Source organism: Myotis myotis, unplaced genomic scaffold, assembly GCF_014108235.1.
Source record: "Myotis myotis isolate mMyoMyo1 unplaced genomic scaffold, mMyoMyo1.p scaffold_m19_p_2, whole genome shotgun sequence".
Lineage (NCBI taxonomy): Eukaryota > Metazoa > Chordata > Mammalia > Chiroptera > Vespertilionidae > Myotis > Myotis myotis.
The window spans coordinates 70,507,316-70,528,890 of NW_023416324.1; the positions used below are offsets into that span (position 1 = coordinate 70,507,316).

The 21,575-nt window shown below is 39.6% G+C and overlaps 1 protein-coding gene across 10 annotated transcripts in view; it reads right to left on the reverse strand.

Annotated features, from left to right (window-relative positions):
* EVI5 (ecotropic viral integration site 5) overlaps positions 1 to 18,710 on the reverse strand; it is a 191,844-nt gene extending 173,134 nt beyond the window's left edge. For 2 of the 10 annotated variants that reach the window (XM_036352437.1, XM_036352435.1), the window contains exon 1: positions 18,328 to 18,710. The gene's annotated coding sequence lies outside the window, so the exon portion shown is untranslated. The remainder of the gene's footprint in view (positions 1 to 18,327) is intronic. The other 8 variants (XM_036352436.1, XM_036352439.1, XM_036352443.1 and 5 more) reach the window with 6 other exon arrangements.
* Positions 18,711 to 21,575: the final 2,865 nt, after the last annotated feature.

Sequence of the window (21,575 nt, forward strand, 5' to 3'; positions counted from 1 at the left end):
ATCTTTGTTGGTGGTTAATTTGCATATCTTGCTGATTAGCCAATGGGAGGCATAGCGAAGGTACGGTCAATTACCATGTTTGTCTATTATTAGATAGGATAGAAGATAGATGAGTCTACCTTAGTCTTTTAGTAACTCTATACCTCTGGACCGTGGACGTCACATGTACTTCTCAGTCCTTCCCCTCCCCTGCCCCACCTTTCACCTCATTCCCTTCTGTGGGACAGGATGACAAGAGTGGGCTGGAACTGGTTATTTTCCTTCCCCCAGGTCAATTAGATTCTGCTAAAACCTCCTGCACGCCCCCTCCTATATCAATATAAATATAAAAATAGCATTAACTGCCCTAACTGGTTTAACTCAGTATAGAGCATCGGCCTGAGGACTGAAGGGTCCCAGGTTCGATTCCAGTCAAGGGCACGTACCTTGGTTGCAGGCACATCCCCAGTGGAAGGTGTGCAGGAGGCAGCTGATCGGTGTTTCTCTCTCATCGATGTTTCTACTCTATCTCTCTCCCTTCCTCTCTGTAAAAAGTCAATAAAACATATTTTTTAAAAAAAATAGCATTAACTTGTACCTGCACACACTATTACTTCTCTTCATTCTTCAAGATGTTGAAAATTCTGAGCCCATAAAAAAACTTAATATACAACTGAAAAACAATATATATATATTGTTTTGTTCTGGTAGGATTTAAGGTCGATACAAATGTAATATCTATCTTCAATCATTTAAGTAGGTTATAAAAAAGTATTGTTTCAACTCTGTAAACATGGGAATAAATGACACCCTATCTAATAAAAAAGTAATATGCAACTTGACCATCACTCCAACACACAAGATGGCCGCCCCCATGTGGTCAAAGAGGCCGGCAGGGGAGGGCAGTTGGGGTGACCAGGCAGGCAGGGGAGCAGTTAGGTGTCAATCAGGCTGGCAGGGGAATGGTAGGGGGTGATCAGGCTGGCAGGCAGAAGCAGTTAGGGGCAATCAGGCAGGCAGGAAGGCGAGTGGTTGGGAGCCAGCAGTCCTGGATTGTGAGAGGGATCCCAGATTGGAGAGGGTGCAGGCTGGGCTGAGGGACACACACACCCGCCCCCATGCACGAATTTCGTGCATGGGGCCTCTAGTTATATAAACAGCAATATCCTGCATGTTTTGAGTATTATCAATAAATACGGAGTGTAGATTTTAACACATAGCCTGTAAATATCAAAAAAAAGAATTACAAACTGTCTTTTACTGAAGTTAACAGCTGTCAGAGATGGCAGAAGGGAAGCTAAAGAGCACTGGCTTCAACAGAAATAAAAAAAATAGAACAGGAATTAAAGTGAAAGGGAAAAAAACAGGAAATAAGGGCAACACTGCTGACAAGTCTCCTTCCTCTAGATATCTATATGACAAATTTCTCTGAGTTAATTTATTTTCTGTAGGCATTCAGCATATTTCCCTATCTGAAGCTAAATTTCACACCTCTAAAGCTAAATTTTAAAAGAGCAAAACTTGTATACAATGATATACTATTGCTGATGCTACAGCTATTATCTACTGTATGCTTTACTATTCAGGTACATTCGTATCTTATTTAATCCTCACAATAACCCTGAGATTTTACAGAAGTTTATGGAGGTTAGACAGCTTGCCCAAGATCCATTAGCTAATAAATGATGTAGCCAGCATATTAAACATTCAGCCCTAAAACAGTAACATCCTAACAAATATAAATCACTGACAGGAAGAGGAGCTAAACCTAACTGTAGAACATAAAAGTAAAAACAGAGCAAGCACATCAGAATATGTCATGACCCTGAGGATTTTATTTGACAGCCCAACAGGGCCTGCCCAAAACCAATCTGATTACCTTTTTAAGAAATTCAATTAACTAAAATATTGAGATGGAAATTATATTTCAAAATAAAACTATCAACATATCACATAAAAATTCCTAACTCTTTTAAAAATAGCCTGTTATAGACTGTACTTAATCTTTTTGTTATTGTTGTTAATCCTCACCCAAGGATATTTTTCCATTGCTTTTTAGAGAAAATGGAAAAGAGAGGGAGAGGTAGAGAGAGAAACATCAATTGATTACCTCCCACATGCACCCCAAACAGGGTCAAAATCAAACCTGCAACCCAGGTATAAGCCCTTGACCAGAATCGAACCTGGACTCTTCAATCCACAGGCTGATGCTATATCCACTGAGCCAAACTGGCTAGGGCTGTACTTAAATCTTTTTTAAACCATTTATAATGCTAGTGTAAAAAAGAAGTCTCAAGAATACCAATCTTACAACTTTTTATATAAAACTAGAGGCCCTATGCACGAAATTCATGAATGGGTAGCATCCCTAGGCCTGGCCAGTGATCAGGGCCGATCAGGGCCTTCCAGCTGCCAGTCGAGGCCTCCCTTCCCTGGCTGCCGGCTGCCGGCCGGGGCCTTCCTTCATTCCACACTGCCCCCTTGGTGATCAGTGCATGTCACAGTGAGCAACTGAACTCCTGGTTCCCCTGTCAAACTCCCAAGGGGACACTTTGCATATTAGCCTTTTTTATATATAAGATGTAAACAGATCTGTATAACAGATCTAGAGAAACATTTCACATTTTTCCTGACTTTAACATCTTGCACAAAAAGAAACCTTCCCACTTTGCAAACTACAGTAATGGTTTCTTTTGAAAAAAGAGGGAAGAGAAAATAGAAAATGAACAGAGAAAAGCAACCAATGGCCACCACCTCACAATTACATGCCTATATTGGAAGTAAATGGAATTTTACCAAGGCTAACTCCATCTAATCTAACTTGTTTACAAGACTTAAGTTTTTTTTCCCATCTTCTAAATATAAAATATCAGTTTTGTTGCTAATTTTTATATTTAATGCTCCAATATTATGAGTTTATGGTATAACAGTTGTAAATCTGTATTTATATTCACTGTTAAAGAACTTTACTAACAAAGTACCACATGTATTGCTCTCGGCTAAATTCCCTTAATTCTACTGGACTGCCACAGCTCAGAAATACCTTAAGCAACTTACAAAATTCAGATACACACACACTTTTCCAACCCATTGAAAGCATATGGCCCTAACTGGTTTGGCTCAATGGATAGAGTGTCGGCCTGTGGACTCAAGGGTCCCGGGTTCGATTCCTTGGTTGCGGGCACATACCCATTAAGGGGTGTGCAGGAGGCAGCTGATCGATGTTTCTCTCTCATCGATGTTTCTAACTCTCTATCCCTCTCCCTTCCTCTCTGTAAAAAAACCAATAAAATTTATTTTTTTGAAAGCATATGGGTATTGCTGATATTTATGAGCTACCTGATTGAAACATTTCATGTAAATTAGGTACTAACCAGTTTTAGCATTTTAAATGTTTGAGATATCCAAAACTATACTAAATACAGTGTGCAGTTACCTTGAGGAATTGGCATTCATTTAGCCTTTGAACCTCTTTAAGAGTTATACAAGTTCAATTTTATTCAAAAATGTAATAAAATATTTTAACTGGCCATTTCATCTATTACCAGTATTGAAAGATTTTTCATATTAATACATTCAGTATACATTGCTAGATTACACTAAATCTTAAGAAAAAATAGTTACCCATTAAAACACCTTGATCAAATAACAAAAATTACCATGAGTTATGGATCTGAATTGTTTTGTTCATGCTAAAAAAAATGACACTTAATTTAATGCTATATACACTTCAGGAAACACAATCTATTTAAAAAATTATACAAATGTACAATCTCTCTTGCCAGTAGGCCAACCTAACCCATCCAAAAAATAAAATAACTATATTTTTTAGCACATACTGTGCATCAAACAACAACTTTATGAGGTATGAAGTAGACAATATAATCCCTAATATGAGAAAACTGTCTCATAGATAGTTTTGGTATTCCTTTTAGCCATTCTGGTCATTCAAAACAGAATAAAAAACTGAAACCAATACTGATATCAGATATCATTCCTTCTATATTATCTTCAATTCTGTTTGCATGTTTCTGCATTTTTTAGTCTTCCTTTATAATGTAGTCACAAAATCATAGCTGATATTTATATTGAGCACCAAAACTATGTTCCAGGCACTGTTTAGGTACTTTACAGTATTTCCATTCCCCGTGACCAACTTTGCACAGTAAATATGAAAATATACATCTATACTAATAAAAGGGTAATATGCTAATTAGACCGGACATCTTCCAGACGTCCTTCCAGACAAAGCCACCATGGCAGGGGCCGAGGCAGAGGCAGTTAGGGGCAATCTGGCTGGCAGGGGAGGGCAGTTAGGGACGATCAGGCCGGCAGGGGAGGGCAGTTAGGGGCAATCAGGCCGGCAGGGGAGGGCAGCTAGGGGCGATCAGGCCGGCAGGGGAGGGCAGCTAGGGGCGATAAGGTCGGCAGGGGAGGGCAGTTAGGGGCGATCAGGTCGGCAGGGAAGGGAAGTGAGGGGCGATCAGGCCGGCAGGCAGAGGTGGTTAGGGGCGTCAGGCAGGTAAGCAGGAGAGCGGTTAGGAGCCAGCGGTCCCAGATTGGGAGAGGGATCCCGGATTGGAGAGGGTGCAGACAGGGCTGAGGGACCTCCGCACCCATGCACGATTCTCGTGCACTGAGCCTCTAGTTTTCTGATAAAAGAACAGACCCAGAGAGGTTAAATAACAAAGCAAAATGCTTATTCTTTCTACTGCACCAGGCCATTTCTTTTTTTCCTGCCATCAATTATTACCATAATTTAATTATTTGCAATACAGAATTTCACTAGATTCTCAACACAAACTAAGACTGTTTTCCTTCAAAGAAGAGGTAATTATTATTGTGTGAAAATATTTTATTGTACTACCAAATTACTGATGTAATCTTCCCACAAATACTTTTGTATTTAACCTGGGAAGAGAGAATGTTATCTAAAATACAACGAATAAGAGCACTAGGTAACTAACATTTGATCATTTGAGCTGCACCTAAAATTGCTATAGCTAAAGTGTTCAAAGTTCATAAGTAAGGAGCCTGCTCCCTGACCTCAACCTTCCATTGTTACAAATACAAAATAGTTTTTAAAAAACAAAACAAAAAGCATATCCATACACGTAATTTTTTCCTGGCACAGCAAGAGTACTAAAATACCTGTTTCATTATGTCTCAATATAGTCTGAAAAAAGTACAAAATCAGAATGAGTAGCTCTGAAATGAAATCACATATTACATGAATCTGTTATTTAGTATACACACTGTATCAAGCACTATGTGAAGAAGTGTTAAGGACTTTCACTCAATACACAATGTGAAATAAAAATGAATTACAACTGTTTTGTAAAATCCTAAAATGGCAATAAGAATCTGCAACATAATTCTCCAAATGGGTACACTGTGTACAAATCATGGCAACGGCCTAAATATTCCATTTTAATGCTAGTCATTTTAATTACTTTAAGGTCACCAATACTGGTAAATGATGACATTATGAGGAGAAAAATATATGTTAATCAAAATGGGTAGAAGGAGACATATAAAAAAATCAGAAAATCCTGGCAAATACACTATCAATGAAATAATTTTTTGAAGGTTCCTCAGCATCTCAGCAAGGTAAAAGTACCTTATTCTATTAATAAGATCCATAGGGCCTTCACAAGTTATTTAAATTCTTTAAGCCTTGATTTTCTGTCAGAAACTTGAAAAAAGGCTGGAGTAAATGATATCATATATGCTTTCCTGTTATAACATTCTAGAGTCAAAAGAAAACTGATACAAGCTTATATAAGCAGATTTTTTAAATGAAGTTTCAATGATAACAAAAAAAATCTCCAAAATGTTGCAGTACAAAATTAAGGTCTTATGCCCTGAACCTCATATAGTAGCTACAGAAACAATCAGAAGTTTCTGGGACAAACCAACTCACTGAGAGTATATTAGCAAGACTAACTTTACACAATAACTTTAGACTTTCAGACAGTAACAAAGAAACATTTAGGATTGCAAGAGATTTTTTAATTTAATAACATTAAAGAAAACTTACGTGTTATAAACTTAACTACCCATGTGCATACATTTAGTTCTCACCTACCACAGGCACACAGGTCTTCTATCTAAAGTCAGAAGCTCCCAGGCCTCAAGCTCTTTGAATTACACCTGTAACTCAAAGGATCTCTCCCTTCTTCCCAGTTTCTGCTCTTGAGTCTTAAACATGCTGTTCTGCCCTATTTAAAAATCTCACTGGAGCCGTAACTGGTTTGGCTCAATGGATAGAGCGTCAGCCTGCAGACTGAGAGGTCCCAGGTTCGATTCTGGTCAAGGGCATGTACCTTGGTTGCAGGCACATCCCCAGTAGGGGGTGTGCAGGAGGCAGCTGATCGATGTTTCTAACTCTCTGTCCCTCTCCCTTCCTCTCTGTGGGAAATCAATAAAATATATTTTAAAAAATAAATAAATAAAAATCTCACTGGATCTTACATCCATCCCCTTAAGTCAGTGGTTCTCAACCTTGGCTGCACATTAGAATCACCTGGGAATCTTTAAAATCCTGATTTCTGGGCCTCAGCCTCCGGAAATTCTGTTTCTTTGTTATGGGGTGGGGCCACAACATTAGTAACAAAGAAACAGAATTTCCGGAGGATGAGGCCCAGAAATCAGGATTTTAAAGATTCCCAGGTGATTCTAATGTGCAGCCAAGGTTGAGAACCACTGCTCTAAGTACTCCTGGTCTCACAGCATCTGCCATCCCCTCAGCTAAGCACCTGGAAAGATGTTTAGCTTTCACTCTTCCTTTCCTCACCTCCCACTTTTTCACTGCAATCTAGCTTCTACCATATTTTACTGAAAACACACTTACCAAAGTTGCTCACCAAGACTCTTTTGCTGTTAAATCCAGTAAACACCATACAGTCTTTATCTTACTTGATCTCTCTGCAACATGTAACCCCCAGTACAATACTCTCCTTTAATTTTTTTTTATTTTTATGATTAGAAACTACGTTTTAATTAAGAATTGAAATATCCCACAGAAAACATGGAAAGGTTAAGTACTATGTAACCCCACTCTCAAGGACAGCCAGTGTTAACAGTGCAGAATATATTCATCAAGATTTCTTTTCTATACATATAACACATATATGTATTTTTAATTAAATAAAAATTAGATCATCTATACATACTTCTTAGGGAATTTTTTTACTTAATGTACCTTGTACTTGGGTCTTTTACGTATTAGTATTATGTGACAGCCTGATTAGCAGCCTCCTAAAAGAGCTCCTCATCATAACACCTGAACCTGTGAACGTTACCTTCAACGGCAAAAGGAATTTGGCAGGTGATCCTCATCATAAGGATCTTGTGATGAGGAGGTTATACTGAATTATCTGGGTTGGGTCCATCTGAAAATGCTATACAGTTGGCCTTGAAGATGGAGGAAGGGGCCAAGGAATGCAATGCAAGCAATACAAGGAATGCAACTCTAACAGCTGGAAAAGGCAAGGAAACAGATTCTCTCCTAGGAACTAGCCCTGCCAATATCTTGACGTTAGCCCAGTGAAAACACCTGTTTGAAGCCATTAAGTGTGTGATAATTTGTTACAGCTGCAACAGGAATACCGTACATGTATGTGTATAAGGTATTCCATTAGCTGCATAGCATTCTATCACATGAATGCATCATATTTCACTTAGACAACCCTTTACTGATGAATACATGGGTGCCATGAACACCTCTAAATACATCTTTCCACATCTTTGTGTTTTTCTAGAAGTTTTTTCATAAAGTACAACTATTGAGTCAAATAACATGTTTTTAATTTTAATAGATATTTTTAAGAATTAACCTCCAACAAGGCTGTAGGTATTTTTTAGTCACATTAACAACATTTAAGCCCCTCCCTCCTTCTTCAAAGTTCTATTCCTTCAGCTTCTATTAAATCACATTACTGGTTTTCCTCCTGTAGTGGCTACTACTTGTTCTGTTCCTTTGCAGACTACTCTTCATCAGCTCACTTCTTAAATTCAATGACCCCCAAAGTTCCAATTCCATCCGAGGCTCTCTCCTCACTACATATACTTACAGAGTTATCTCATCTACTTCCTTCCACCTCATTAGTATTTACAAACGAAACAGAATTATTCTCTCCTTTCCCTCTAATATCTACTTCTCCACTGCATTCCCTCTATTTAAATGATTGACACACCAATATCCAGCAGCCTATAGCAAATACATGGGGGTCAACTGACCCCTCCCTTACCCTCATCCCACATTCCATAGCTCTAGAATCCATAAGATTATCTCCCTCCCTATCAATTCCTTAGAACAGGAATACATCAATTTTCAACTGTATTACTCTATTGTGTGTTTTTCCCATTTCAAGTCTTGTATCCACTGTACCAGAATCATCTTTGTGAATTCAATTCTGATTTGCCATTCAAGTAGACCTATCATAGATTGCTGGTTGGAATGTAAAATGGCATAACTACTTGGGAAAACTTGTTTTGCAATGTCTTCTAAAGTTAAACATTCAACTGCCCTATGACCCAGTAATTCTGCCCCGAGTTATTTATCCAAGAGAAATGAAAATGTGTGTCTATAAAACGACTAGTAGCTAAGTGTTCATAATACCTTTATTCGTAATAGACAAATGGGAGAATGGATAAACAAATTGTGTTATAGTTATATAATGTATTGTCACACACCAATTTAAAAGAACTACTGATATGAGCAACAACATAAATTTCAAAAACATGTTTAACAAAAGAAGCCAAACAGAAAAGAATACAAACTATATTATCCTATTATTAATTCAAGAACAAGAAAAACTAATCTATGGTAAAAGATATCAGGATAATAGGGACTGACTAAAGGAATCATGAGTGAGAAAGAGATATTCACACATGCATGCAAATACATGCATCAAAATTCAATCAATTGTATATTTTAAGTTCTGTGCATTTTTCTATATGTCAATTTTACCTCAAAAAAGTTTTTAACTTAAAACTTTTATTTCACTCAGCATTTTTCCTTAGTAGTTAAAAAAAAAAGCCTCAAGTTTTAAGACAAATTAATCACTAAATTACTTTTTTAATTATCTAGCTCAGAAACAAGAATCTATCAGTTGTGTCTCCCCTGGTTTATAAATTTTGTGAGCAAGGATTTTGTCTATGTAGAATAGATCATTATCCTCCCAATACACATCATTATGTATGACATACAGAATATCCTAAATGTTCTTTGGTGGTTCTTAATGACTTATGGACAATGTTTATAACTTCATTACATTTCTAGATAATTTACTGACTCATTTTTCTGATCTTGTAAGTAAAATGTAAACGTACCATCATGCTTGACAACCTTTATAACCTTGCTCATCTGGCAGTAGAAAACAAGCTTCTCCACATTTTAAAAAAGGTAGCCAACTTGAGTCTTTAACTTTGGGCTCATCTCTTACATGTATTTCAAGTAAATATTCAAAGGCATTACATTTTTCATGGGTTTATTCCTTAAAATTCATTTTCAATTTATTTCACAGTCTATCTTTTCACCATCAAATTCTGGCTCAGTCCTCTAAACTATCCTGATTTCTGATATACCTCAAGACACTAAATTTTTCTTCTTTCTCTCATGTATCACATTAAAATATCATATAAGCCCCAGCTGGTTTGGTTCAGAGGAAAGAGCGTCAGTCTGTGGACCAAAAGGTCCCAGGTTTAATTTCGGTCAAGGCCATGTACCGTGATTACAAACTCCTCCTAAGCCCCGGCCCTGGTTAGGGCTCGTGCAGGAGGCAACCAATGTGTTTCTCTCACATTGATGTTTCTCTCTCTGTCTTTCCCTCTCTCTTCCATTCTCCCTAAAAATCAATGGGGAAATATGCTCAGGTGAGGATTAACAAAAAGAAATACATATATATATATCATATAATACACTTTTTCATTATATATTATACAATTGTTTATTAAAGCTACACTTTCAACGGTATCTGTTAACACTGCTTTAACAAACTTACTAACATAATTTATGAGAATTTTTGGCAGAGCAAAAGAGCCATACCAGGCCAAAAAAGACAGCACCTAATCATTTGAGCACCAACTCAAATGTAGGTCAAAATCCCCCTCTTCACTTCTATATCAGTGCTTACACTTTCCTATTTAAAAACAAAAACAAAAAAGGAGCAATGATCCTTTAAAAAAAGCCAGTTCTTTCCCTGTTGCTCATTGAGGTCCCTTCCTAGAACACAGGAGTTAGCAGTTTCTTATAGAGCGAGCCCTAAGGGGGGAGGGGGGAGGAGAGGGCAATGGGGGAGAGGAGGGGGATATATGTAATGCTTTCAACAATAAAGATTTATGAGAGAGAGAGAGAGAGAGAGAGAGAGAGAGAGCGAGCTCTAATTATGAACTCAAAACACACTGAATAGCAAAACCAACAATGAAGACTCAGATAATAGCCAGTTTAACCAGCTTTAGGAAACACTTTTCAACATACAACTGTGAGGGTTGGATCAGTACAAAGAACAATTAACAAGCACTAAATCCACATTGTCTTTGGCCACTTAAAGGATAAACTGCAGACAGCATAGGCAGGGAAAGTGCTTTTGAAGTAAATAAACAGCTGGAAATGGCAACAAATAAACACACCAGGCAACTTGCAATAATGAGAAATGGGATGACCCTTTCTGAACAAACACAAGGGGCTACAGTCAACTAACTGGTTCTATCCACAAAACACAAATTAATTAACCCACATTTCCAATGAGGAAGGACTATAATACCACCAAGATAAATAGTAATAACTGCCAATGTTATCTTTGATTGTTATCTTGAACTTTATATGCAAACATAAAAAAACAATTTGTAGAGGAGCAAAAAGGCTAGTGGGAATAGTGTGCAGTGATAAGTTTGTATTTTATAAAACTTGTCAAAAATTAATTTGAAAAGCAACACAGGGCTGACAGCTTTCTATTTTACCAAACAAGGACATTCCAGAAAACAAATATAAAAAAAGCCTACCTAATGCCTAGCATCACAAATTTCATATAAAAAGATATTTTAATACAGAAAAAGATGGACATAATTTAAAGGTAAATAAATTTTATAAAGTTAGCCTAAGAGAAAATAAATTATATTGATAATATTTTCATCATGAACTTTACGGTAAAAACTCTGTCTCAAAGAGTATTTGGAAACCTACTGCCTTAGTAAGTGTTTTAAACAAAGAGTAAAAAGAATAACAAAGCCATTAGAGGAGCTTACCAAAGAGGCTTTAATGGGTGGTTCTAATTAATTTACTTATGTTAACTATAAACTAAGATCTCTACAACTTTATCTTTAGCAATAGTTTTCCATTTTTGCTGGTGTAGAATCTTTTTTCAAAATAAAAATAAAAAATTCTGAGTATTACCTTCTCCTATGACTATAGTTGGATTTAAGTATTATTAACTGAAATGACAAAAATCACATGATTTTTTAAAAATAATTTTTACATGTTACAAATATGCAAGACTATGATTTATTCATTCAATACTAAATGTTTAATGCACCTATGGATTTTCAGACCCTGGCAGAGAGCCACAGCCCAATCAGTTTCTGTAGTTACTCATCTCTTTACCATGAGTTTCCCACTACAGAAAGTATCAAATAGCTCTTTGACATCTTTAAAAATCAATTCTAATCCTGAGATTTTAAGATTGTGGGACAAAGAGTACTTCTCAAAGGAGTTTTAGGACTTCTAGAGAAATGAGTTTGATCCAGTATTTTGGTGCTCTCCCTCCTGACACTCTATTTAGATAACAGTAAAGAAATGTAAACGCTATAACCCCTCAAGGAGGAGACAACAGCAGAGGATAAATGACAACACATTTTTGAATAATGGAAAGCAAGACGCTGGACTTCCAGGTTAAGACAGCAGATTGATACACACATCTAATTTTGCTACCTCCCCAAACTCTACTAAAACAAGGATAATGAAAAATTTTTCTTGCTCTTCTGTTCTATTTTTAGAACACAAACCATAAGGTCAGAGGGAATGGAAAAAGAGACCAGAGAACCACAATTTTGGAAGGTGGAAGGAAAACGGATGAGTGGTAACTGAGTAGTCAAAGACAGCCAAATGAGTCAGCAGCGCTAACAACTAAGAACAAACCCAGTCTACACAACAGAATCCTCAAAAGGCCCAGGAACTACCAGAACAAAGAGAGGGAGGGAAGACTAAAGTAAGAAAGGACCAGGTAAAGGCTTTTGAAACATTTTAGAAACCTATACCCCATCCTTTCTCCAAGTTGCTGCCTAGCCCACCCTCAATGAATCAGCTGATTGGAGATTTATTCTCTTAAGAAAGTAACCCGTCCTGACCGATTTGGCTCAGTGGATAGAGCGTCAGCCTGCGGACTGAAGGGACCTGGATTCGATTCTAGTCAAGGGCATGTACCTTGGTTGCAGGTACACCCCCAGTGGGAGGTGTGCAGGAGGCAGCTGATCAATGTTTCTCTCTTATCGATGTTTCTAACTCTCTATCCCTCTCCCTTCCTCTCTGTAAAAAATCAATAAAATATTTCTTTTTTTAAAAAAGGTAATCCATACATGGTGGAACACACATAGATATCCTAACAAGAAGGAACAAATTATGTGATCCTATACACTAAGTGCTCTATGACTCATTACCCAGCCCTCTCTTCGTGAGTTCCCAGATCACTGGGAACCAGAGCTCTGCCCTTCAAACAGAAAACTGGAAGAAATGCTCTGGGAAATCTGACCGAGAAAAAGGAAACACAGAGAGAGACACTGGAGGTAGCCTCAAAGAGTCCGCCCAACCAATGGTTTCAATCTTAGCCACATAATGGCAGCCTTAGAAAATATGGATGTTAATCTATGACTATGGCAACAGAAATCAGAAAACAGCAGTTGCCTCTGAGCAGGGAGGGGGGAATATAGAAGAAAGGAATATGAAGGAATTTTCTAGGGCAAGCATGTCAAACTTGTGGCCCACAACGAATACTCATTAACGATTACTCATTTATTTCAGCCCTTTGTATTCAGCATGTCTCTATCGAAAGAAACCTACATTTCTATAAAAATTAAAGCTTTTGTTTTTTTGCAGCCCATATAAACTTAAACTTTGTTTATTTGGCCCAAGTTAGCCTTTGAGTTTGACATGCTTGTTCTAGGGTTTTCACAATGCTTTTTATCATGAAACTATACACTTAATATCTGTTTATTTTATTGAATGCAATTTCACCTAATTTTTTAAAAATTACTGTTATCTGAGTCCAACCCCCCAGAGATTTTAAAGTATTTGGTCTAGCTGAAACCGGTTTGGCTCAGTGGACAGAGCGTCGGCCTGCGGACTGAAGGGTTCCGGGTTCGATTCCGGTCAAGGGCATGTACCTGGGTTGCAGGCACATCGCCAGTAGGAGATGTGCAGGAGGCGGCTGATCAATGTTTCTCTCTCATTGATGTTTCTAACTCTCTCTCTCTCCCTTCCTCTCTGTAAAAAATCAATAAAATATATTTTAAAAATAAAAAGAAATAAAGTATTTGGTCTAGCAGCAGCATGTGTATGTGTGTACATATGCATGTTTTAAAGCTCCCCATGTGATTCTAATGTGCAGCCAAAGTTCAGAACCACTTTTTAGAGTCTAGATGAGTGGTTCCCAACGTGGGGCACATGCCCCACAAGGGGGAAATTTGATTTTTAAGGGAGGCAATTTGAGAATGAGTTATTTTTTTTTTAATATATTTTATTGATTTTTTACAGAGAGGAAGGGAGAGGGATAGAGAGCTAGAAACATCGATGAGAGAGAAACATCGATTAGCTGCCTCCTGCACATCTCCTACTGGGGATGTGCCCGCAACCCAGGTACATGCCCTTGACCGGAATCGAACCCTGGACCTTTCAGTCCGCAGGCTGACGCTCTATCCACTGAGCCAAACCGGTTTTGGCGAGAATGAGTTATTAACAGTGAATTTTTTGCATTTGTTATGGTCCTAGGGGCCTCATATACAGTATATAAATATATAGTGACATATTTATGCATTTCAGTTCTCTATTATATGTTTTGAAACTTTATTTGCTATTTTTTCATATCACTTCATATTATTAATTTTTGTAACAATTTCTCATTGATTTCTTCCTCAGTAGTCCAACTCTCCTTTCATTATTTTATTTTTCTCTTTCATGGATGCCATGTTCTTTGGAAGCTTGTTTAGACCTAGTTATTGGCTTTTTAGGCTTCCTCCACATGAATAGGAGCTCACTTTTTTAAAAAATTATATGTCACAGGGGCAGGGGGAGCATCAGGATTTTAGAGATGCTTACGTTAGGACATGGCCAAAAAAAGGTTGGGAACCACTGGTCTAGATTATTAGAGTAAATCTCTAAATCAGTAAGCCCCACTTATAAGCTCAGAGTTTCCAAACAGCTTTTAGTCACCAATTATGAAGAAACAATAAAAAATTAATAGACCTCTGTGGAGGGCCTCTATTGCTGAAACTATATCAAATGGGGGGGGGGGGAGTAACTTGGGAGAAAAACTATGCAAGGCAAAGAAAGCTTAAACTACATTTAACATTATCAGGTAAGAGAAGACATGGGCATGACATCCATGAGACAAGAGAAGAGGAATATGTAACTAAGTAAACTGACTAACCTTACAGGTCTGCAAAAGGAAATATTGTCAGTGAGTGATTTGCCTCACTAACAGAAACGCAGTAAAGCTCAGCACTTGGAAGTCTCCAGTTATACAGTAGTCGGGGGGGGGGGGGTATGGAGCTGAAGAGCAGGTTAGTGATTTAAAGTTTGTACACAAAACCCTCCAGTTTCCCTACTCCACCATGCACGTCTTCTCATTACATTTAATTTCTGGAAACACAGAGACTCCAGACTCAAGAAGAGAAAAGTGAAGTGATACTCAAGGGTAAAAGCCAAGGGTTTAGCAGAAGCAGAGTATCCCCCTTTATCCACCTGCCACAATCTATCCTCCTACCTGCAATAAACCACAGTCTGAAAATATTAAATGGAAAATTCCAGCAACAAACAATTCGTAAGTTTTAAATTGCACGCCGTTCTGAATAGTGTGATGAAATCATGCACCATCCCACTCTGTCCACTCCATTTCTCCCAGGACATGAATCACCCCTTTGTCCAGTATATTCACTCTGTATACACAGCCAGACCATTAGTCACTTAGTATCCATCTCAGTTATCAGATTGACTGTGGAAGTATCACAGTGCTTGTGTTCAAGTAACCCTTATTTTATTTAATAATGACCCCAAAGTGCAAGAGTAGTGATGCTGGCAATTCAAATATAACAATGAAAAGCCGCAAAGTGCTTCCTTTAAGTGAAAAGGCATGTATGTGCAGGGAAAATATAGCATATAGTGTAAAGGATTCAGTACTATCCATGGTTTCAGGCACCCACTGGGAGGCCTTGGAAGGTATCCCCTGTGGATAAGAGGGACTGCTGTATGTATAGTGAATAGTAGCTCCCACCCACAGACCACTTCCTTTGCCTAGCTCTCAGAACACTAAAGGCCAGATATTTTACCTCCCCCCGCCCCGTTTGATTTAAATGCCCCCTTTGCATGCAGTCAAACCAATTTTTATCAAAGCGTTTTTCCTAGTGGAGGACAAAGGTCTTTCTCAAATATCTACAACTCCTCCAAGACCAGTGATGGCGGCGAACCTCTGACACGCGAACTCATTTTTTTGGTTGATTTTTCTTTGTTAAATGGCATTTAAATATATAAAATAAATATCAAAAATATAAGTCTTTGTTTTACTATGGTTGCAAATATCAAAAAATTTCTGTATGTGACACAGCACCAGAGTTAAGTTAGGGTTTTTCAAAATGCTGACACGCTGAGCTCAAAAGGTTCACCATCACTGTCCTAGACTCTAAGTTTCTTAAGGGGAGCAGCAGCGTTTTTTTAAAAATGTATATTTTATTGATTTCAGAGCGGAAGGGAGAGGAAGAGAGAAACATCAATGATGAAAGAGAATCACTGATCAGCTGCCTCCTGCATACCTACTACTGGGGATGGAGCTCGCAACCTCGGCATGTGCCCTGACTAGGAATCGAACTGTGATCTCCTGGTATGTAGTTCAACACTCAACCACTGAGCCACACCAGCCAGGCAGGAGCAGCATCTTAATCAGCATTGTATTCTCCACAGCTTAACACAGTGACTGTCAATATACTAAACACTATAAATCTTTAATTGGTCCCAAACACTGGAGATACAATAAATATATAAATAAAAATTATTTTTAAACCTTGGAAAACTAGAACATACAAGGTGTATTTAAAGATTAAAGACTGTTTTTCCAGAGATCCTCCCACCAAAAAAAAAAAATCTGTTTTTTTTCTATATACCAGCCACAAATGTTTTAAAATATGATTTATAATAACATCAAAAAATATCAAGTACCTAAGAATAATTATCAAAAGATGTGCAAGACTTTTCCTCTGTAATAAAACATTACTGAGGAAAAATTTAAAAGACCTAACCAAATGGAGGAATATACCATTTTCATAAATTGGAAAGGTCAATATTGTTAAGATGTCAATTCTTTCCAAATTGATATATAGATTCAATTCTGATTTCCAAAATTTGTAGAAATTAACAAGCAGATAACTAAAAAGTGCCACACATTGCAGAGGGGCAAGGGTGGTATAAATGGTGCTGGGTCAAATAGATACCCACAAAGTAAAAAGCGGACCTTAACCCCTTACAATCCAGCTGCAATTTACTGTAAATTGATCATACACTTTAAATATGAAAAGTAAAACAAAAGAAAACTCCTATAAGGTAACACAGGCAAGTATCTTCATATTCTTTGTCTAGGCATAGATTTCTTAAATAGGGTACAAAAAGTAGTAATCATAAAGGAAAAGATTACGTATATTTCATTAAAATTGAGAATTTCCATTCATCAAAAAAAGCCATTAAAAGTGAGGAGGCAAGACACAGAGTGGAAAAGATAATATATATATATATATATCCCAGAAAGGACTCATGGGAGATACACATGCACATACACACACACACACACACAAAACCACAATGATCCAGAAAATGCAAAATCAAACCACACTGGTATATCCCAGAAGAGCAAAAGTTTTTAAAAAGTGACAAGCATCAGGAAGGATGTGGGGTTAACTGGAATATTACTCCCTGCTAATTGGTGCAGCCACTTTGGGGCAATGTTCAACAGTGCCTAATATTAAAGTTTTATTATTCACATACCTCACAAACCAACAATCCCACCCCTGGATATGAACCCAACCAAGTAATGCTGTTTCCTGATCTGCAACGGTACCCTTAGGAAAAATTCTTTACCTGCAGTTAGGATTGTGCACTTTTCTCTGTACATCATACTTCGATGAGTTTTCTAAGATTTCTTGGGCACGAAGTTCCCAGACACCTAAGGCTAGTATTTTAGAACAGAAAAGGAGCTTCTTGTGAGCTGCAAAACTATAATAAAATTAAAAATAGCTATTAACCTATCAGCCCAGAACGAAGAGGTAAAACCTACCAACAGATAATTTTGCTTGATCTTCGTGAAGCACTGGATTTCTTCCTTTTCAGCAAAGAAAGGAGTTTATTATTCTACCCTGTATCCCAAAAGAAAAGCCATCTGTGCAAGACAATGCCGCTTTTCGAAATCACCTCTACCAGCAATGGGTGGGAGAAAAGCGAAGCAACCATTCCAAAAGTTTTGATTAACTCTTTGGTGAGAGGCTGTCAGCCGAGTTAGATCTAAGACAAGCGAAAGACACAAAGAAATCACAGCAACGCTAAGCGAACACCGACCCCACAATCCAACCTCCCGGAAATTCTGCGGTTACGCTGAGGCTTGCCCCGCTAGTCATCGGGTGATTCAGTGATGGCTGCAGCCGGAGGCTCCCCAAGGGCATCCTCGGGAGGCACCGGGCTGGCCCATCCCCTGCCTGGACCCTCGGCCGCGCGCAGAATCCCCGAGGCCACAAACAGACGCTGCCTTCGCTAGGGGCGCGGGCGGTCTCGCCCCGTCGGGTCACCCGGAGGGAAGGGACTTCTGCCCGGAGGACGGGCGTGCGGGGACAGGACCCCCCACGGGATGGTCGAGGGAGCGCCCCGAGGCTGCCCCATCATCCCTCCACCTCCCGCGGGCGCACTGCTTGCCCAGCTCCCCAGGGAGAAAGGTCCCGGGCCGCAGCGGCCACAGGGAACTTAGGCCCCGGCGGCGCCGGACGCGCCCGCCCCGCTCGCGCCGCAAGTTTGGTGACGGCCCCCACCGCGCGACTCGGCCCCGCCGGGCACCCCGCGCAACCCGGGCACGCGGCCCGCCCGGCTGGCGGGGCACCTCTCACCTTGGAAACGTTGGCTGGACTCCGCGGTAAACATTAACTTCCCATCCAGCCGGCAGCCGCGCCGCCGCGTCCCCGCGCCTCGGCCCCGCTCCCGGCTCTGCGGGCCGGCCGGCCGCCCGCCCTCTCCGGAGCGCCGCGCGCACGCTGGAGCTCAGGGGCGCCTCCGACCCTCCCGCACCCCTGGCGCCACCGCGGTCTCCACAACGCGACCCCGAGCCTGCGGGCGCGCGGGTTCCTCCGGGGTCCGGCCCGGCCGCGTCAGGAAAGCCCAGAGCGCAGGCGCGGCAGGGCCTTAAAGAGCCCCGGCCGCCTCCGCCGCATAAAGGGTTCGAGCAGGTTAGGGGCCGGGCTGGCCGAGAAAAGGAGAAGCCCGAGCGATTGGACCGTCGGGGACGGGGGCGGAGAAATCCCGCTCCCTCCTCCGCCTGTTTCAAAGCACCAGCCCCCGGTCCTACAAATTGCTGACTTCCTCCGTCTCTGAGAGCCACCCCTTTGCATGTGAGAGCTGCACCGGGCACACCCCTGCGGCGCCCGGAGCGACCCCGCGCTTGGGGCCGCGGGCCGCGCACCGCAGCACCGGCCGCCCAGGCCGCGGCACCGATGCAGATGCGCAGGTTCCCACAGACTGCCCGAGCTCCCCGAGAGGTGACCTAGTCTCTGTCAAAAACAATAATCAATTTGTAAATAGCACTTGTGGTTGCAGATACCGTCAGTCCACTCGACTCGCTGGGTTTCGGCAGTCCCGCAGGGGGGCAGAACCTGGGCACAAACATGTGAGCTCCAGCCGGGCAGCCGTCCAATATCAACCAAGAAATTCTTAGAAGGAAAGGACGTACTTAGTAGAAACAACCTACTAATTCCGGTCTAATCCCAGGAAAAACAAGCAAGAAAAACAATAAAGGCAATCTAAATTACTTTAATGATACGCTTATTTGTTTTTAATTTTAAAAAGTGTCCTGTAACAATAATTACACATTTAGAAGTGACAAAATGATAGTAATTATCAGCACACACAAAAACTTCAAAATTATTTTCTAACTTAAATTTATTATCTCCAGATGGGGTTCCACTGTAATAAATAAACATTTCAAAAAAAAAGAAAGAAAAACTCCGTATTTTTTTTAAACTCCATATTTTTAACAAATGAGTAAACACCAAAAAATAGGAAGTTCTACCCAGTTAAAAATTTAAAAGCTTGAAATTCTATGAGGCAAATTTTTACATAACTTTAAACTATGTCATTATTTGAAGTTAATTTCAATTAAAGATTTCATTGCAACTGAATCCATCTTATATAAGAAAGCTGAGACACATCTTGATAATCTACCTTTCCCTCCTATTTTTCGTCTATTGGCAAATCCTGTTGATTTTACCTCTCTGATTTTCCTTGAATTTGTTGTCTTCTATCTTTTCCATCACCGTCCTAATCTAAACTACCTTTGGGGGGAGAGAGAATACTAATCTAGTCATCTAACTGGTTTATTCACATGCTTCTTGCCCCTCTTTAATGTCTTCTTCACATAGGCTATGTAAGGCTACGTGACCCTGTCATTTCCCAGCAGAGACAACTTCAATAGCTTCCTCTCTGAGACAACACCCCTTAACTAACCAAGCCCTGCATAGTCAGGTGCCTTGCCCACCTCTCGACTTCTTCTCACTGCTCAGACCACATTCCATCCTGCTGTCCCTGTCCCAGCCACACTGGTCTCTTCCAATCCCTCAAAATTTCCTCTCTCCACAGAGCTTTTGCATGTGCTTTGTTTGCTCTGTGCCTGGGAAGCTCGTCAACCTTCATTCTTCTGATCTCAGCTCTAATATCTAACTCTGAGAAGCACCTTCAGCGTGCTTTGGTACCTTCCTAATACACTACACTGACACTAATTGTATGATTATTCTGGTGAATTTTTGTTTCCCCCGCTAGACTACTGCTTCCATAAAACCAGGAACTTGGTTTTCTTTGGTTCATGGTTGTATTTCCATAGTTGTTCAATACATATTTGTTTACTCAATGAATGAGACTAATAGACTGCTACAACTTGAACAAGATGTGACTTAAAGGTTAGGTATGTCATAGAAGGGCAAACTGTCACAATTTGACATTTGAAATCAGAGTCTAAAAAGAACTCCAGCTACTTTAAAACTGACTTTATATCTTGTTAGGTGGGTTGTCACAGGTCCTTTGGGTAACCTTCAAACCTGAGTTCTCAAAGCGCTTTGTATAAACCCCTGAATGTGCTATGGGATGGACTCACATGAAACTAATAACATTGTTGCTCCAACGGAGGAAGATTGGGTGACTAGGGGACAGCCTGGGAAGGAGACTTGACTGCCTGCCCTTTTGTACCTTTTCAATTTCAAACCATTGAATATATTACCTATTCAAAAGTAAATAAATCACGCAAAGAATGCACACTGTATGCTGCTACTTGTTTGAAATTCTAGAAAAGGCAAAACTAATATTTGTTGAAAAAAACCATAACTGGTTGCCTCTGGCCCAGAAGTGATGGGGAAGGAACACGAGGGAACTTTCTGGGTGATAAAAATGGTCTATATCTTGATAGGGTGTAAATTACACAGGTGTATTCACTCTGTCAAAAACGTACAGTTCACATTTAATGTAAATTTTACCTAAAATTTGTATAAAATAAATAACATCTATTATTTTTAAAATAAGCTAACACACAGTTGAGGACTCTGTGTATGAGTATTGGCTAAGGGCTGTACCTACATTATTTCTGTTGGTCTTCATACTGTCCTCATGAGGCAGTTATTATTATCCCCTTGCACATGAGAAAACTAAGACTTAACAAATACCAAGTAACTTGCCCCTGTTTTTACGAGTGGAAAATGGTGGGGCAGGGCTTTGAACCCAGTTCGTCTCATGCCAGAAGTGGTTTAGTATATTACTTACCCTCAAAAACTTTGCAATTATTGAAATCAGATTTTGTTTTAGGCTTCACAGTAGCCCCAGCACTTTGCATAGTACCTTTTCAGTATACACTGAATAGCCAGATTATTATGACCACCCCATCAGTACAATGAAGTGAATTAGTTATGCAAATAATAATAATGATAAAACCTTGGGAGTATTTGCTTAGGTAGTTTTCAATATTCCATATTTTTGGAAGTGTCAATGAAGTACTGATGGGATGGTCATAATAATCTGGCCACTCAGTGTATATTGAATAAATGATAAAGAACAAGCTTAGTGTTGATTTTATTGGTACAAATTATGTGTTTTTTAATTA